Below are 3,506 nucleotides of genomic sequence, written 5' to 3'. Positions count from 1 at the left end.
AATAACAAAAGTAGTAATCGTGTTTTTAAGAAAGCAATTTGAGCAAATAAAAAGAAGACAATTTGATGTGAAGATTTGTAGCCAGATGCAATGAGTAGAATGCAATGAGTAGTCTTTGGGATGCCAAAGTGGTAAGATCACTTGAGCCCATGTCTCCAAAGGGGACACACTATCGAGAAGCATACACACACACACTTTCCAGGAGATTGCCTTATTTCTTACTTGTTTAGTTCATCTGCCTCTCCTTTCAAGCTAGGCTGGTTTCTTGGCATGAGACCTGTGCAGTCACGAATTTGCATTTCCTTGAGAACCTTCAGTTTATAGTCCTGCTGTCACAGTCTTGAAATCCTTTATATTTTTTAACAAGAAGCTCTCACTCTTCATTCTGCAGTAGGCTTTGAAAATTACATTGTTTGTCCTAGGTCTGATCCTTAGCATTTCATAAACAAAATAAGGCATGGTGGTCCACAACTATAATCCCAGTATTCAGGTGGTAATCTCCTTATTCAGAAGGATAAAAAGTTCACAGGCAACCCTCATTTGCCTACTTGTTGAATCAAGGCTAGACTAAGCTATATAAGATACTATCTAAAAAAATCTTAAAAACATATTACAATGCATTGTTAAAATGATCATTTCAACATATCCCCTAACTAGACTAGCTTCTTTAGGATCAGGCTATGGTCTTCGTAGAGGCCAATAGCTATCCTGAAATGGCCAGAAGCTAATGGTTTCAGACTGCACATATGGTCTCTGGCTAATCAGACTCTGCATTTATAGTAGGAAAGTAGACCTAGACAACAGGCAAGACAAATGCCTGAGGTGATATTCCAGTAAAACATTGAGTGTGAAGACTGAAATGAAATTCGGATACTTTACAGGTGTTACAGATCTCTTTAATTTTAAGCCATTTAAAATAGTAAACTATTGCTACCCAGCCAGCACTTGGCCCTCAGACTGTGGTTTTCTGACACCTGGTGGTACCTACCCATCATTTTAACCTGTGCTCAGTGGGTAGCATGGAGCTGTCCTGAAACAGGACAGATTGCTTACAACTTTGGTTCCAACAGCAGCTACTCAGCTGCCCAGGCTAACCCCCATGTACAGGTGTCTTCTCCTTATGTTCACATGTGCATATATGTACCAGCTTTCTCTTCATGTAAGGATAGCAGTTATATTGGACTAGAGGCCAGCCTACTTGGAGTGGAAACGTAAGGGTTCATTGGAAAGCCAGTTGCGTTGAATGGTGTTTTGCTGGGGCAAATGCATGAATGAGTGTTTTCCTGAAGCAAAACACAGGTGAAAGGATGTTTTGCTAAAGCAAGCACATAAGAGGATACGTGGTGAAGAATTCGTCCCTAACAACATGCATGTATTGGTCCACCTTACATTTCATAATTGGGCTCCATTTGTCGGGACTCCATAAAGAGAAAAGCACCAAAAAACTTCTGGTGGTGTGCTGGCAGCTTCTTGCCAATTGCAAGGACACCAGCTGATTGGCAGAGTGATGTCAGCTTACGCAAACTCTCGTTGAGTTTTGCTACTCACACATCGATGCAAGACGCGTGCTAAGGCAAGACCCATGGAGGACACCTGATGTTTGGCAGAAGTATAAACAGGGCTCAGTGGGCTGTGAGAGTGACTTTTTGGTAGAGCTAGTGGATGGAACTGCCACTGCTGGCCTGTGAAGTGGGATTTACTCCAAAGAACCATTTCGTTGTTAAACAGGTCTACTTCCCCTTTATCATGATAACCTTTCTTTTCCACTACCTCTGGTGGTGGTGGGCTAGAAGGAAGGTTAAAGTGTTTAAGAACCTTTATTAAAAATAGGGCTTGAGCTGGAAAGATGACTCAGTGGTTAAGAACATTGACTGCTCTTCCAGAGGTCCTGAGTTCAATTCCCAGCAACCACATAGTGGTTTACAACCATCTTTAATGGGATCCGATTGCCCTCTTCTAGTGTGTGTCTTGAAGACAGCTGCAGTGTACTCATAAATAAATAAATAAATAAATAGGCTTTGAAAAAGTAAAGCCTACACTACTGACCACAGTTTTAATGACCTCCTCGAAGACCCTCCACCTTCAAATAGTCACATTCTAAGGTATAGAGAATTAGGATTTCAACATATGAACTAAGAGGTGAAACAACTCAGCCCATAACAGAGACCATCCAGGATTAGTGCTGCCCATGTTGGCACCAAAAAACTCTGAAAAGCAGATTAACAGATTGATTCAGTAGCCAAGCTACTGGTGTCTTCCATCTGTCCACCATGCTCGAGAGAGACACCTGTTCTTTTTTTTTAATTGGTTATTTTATTTATTTACATTTAAAATGTTACCCCCATTCCCAGTTTCCCCTCCACAAACACCCTATCCTCTTCCCACTCCTCGTACCTCTGTGAGGGTGATCCCCAACCAGCCCACCCACTCCTGCCTCAGCACCCTAGCATTCCCTTACACTGGGGCATCGAGAGCCTCCACAGGACCAAAGGGCTCCCCCTCGCATTGATGACAGATAAAACAATCCACTACTACATGTACAGCTGGGGCCATGGATTCCTCTATGTGTACTCTGGTTGGTGGTTTAGTCCCTGGGAGCTCTGGGGGTACTGGTTGGTTCATATTGTTCCTCCTATGGGGTTACAAACCCCTTCAGCTTCTTCAGTCCTTCCTTTAACTCCTCCATTGGGGACCCCATGTTCAATCCAATGGTTGGCTGCGAGCATCCGCACCTGTATAGGTCAGGCTATGGCAGAGCCTCTCAGGAGACAGCTGTATCAGGCTCCTGTCAGCAAGCACTTCTTGGCATCAACAATATTGTCTGGGTTTGGTGTCTACAGATGGGATAGACCCCCAGGTGGGGCAGTCTCTGGATGGCCTTTCCTTCAGTCTCTGCTCCACTCTTTGTCCCTGCATTTCCTTTTTTTTTTTTAAAGATTTATTTATTTTTATGTGTATGAGTACACTGTAGCTATACAGATGACCGTGAGCCATCATGTGGCTGCTGGAAATTGAACTCAGGACGGCCTCGATTGCTCAGGCCCCTCTCGATCAAGTGTAATTCACTGTAGCTGTCTTCAGACACACCAGAAGAGGGCGTCAGATCTCATTACGGGTGGTTGTGAGCCACCACGTGGTTGCTGGGATCCTAACTCAGGACCTTTGGGAGAGCAGTCAGTGCTCTTACCTGCTGAGCCATCTCGCCAGCCCCCTGCATTTCCTTTTGACAGGAGCAATTATTCTGGATTAATATTTCTGAGATGGGTAGGTGGCCCCACCCCACAACCAGGGACCAGGAGAATACTCACTGGATATGGTTCTATCTCCCCTTTTGTTAGGTATTTCAGCTAATGTCATCCCTGTTGGGTCCTGGGGACCTTTTGGGTCCCTGGCATCTGGGACTTTCTAGTGGCTACCTCCAGTTCTCGTTCCCCACTCCTACACACCTCCATTCAAATTCCTGACCCTCTGTACTCCCCCACCCCGTCTCCTCCTGCATCTTAACC

This window comes from Mastomys coucha, chromosome X (assembly GCF_008632895.1).
Source record: "Mastomys coucha isolate ucsf_1 chromosome X, UCSF_Mcou_1, whole genome shotgun sequence".
NCBI classification, from domain to species: domain Eukaryota; kingdom Metazoa; phylum Chordata; class Mammalia; order Rodentia; family Muridae; genus Mastomys; species Mastomys coucha.
The sequence above is the reverse complement of the archived record's forward strand: the minus strand, read 5'-3'. Positions refer to the sequence as shown.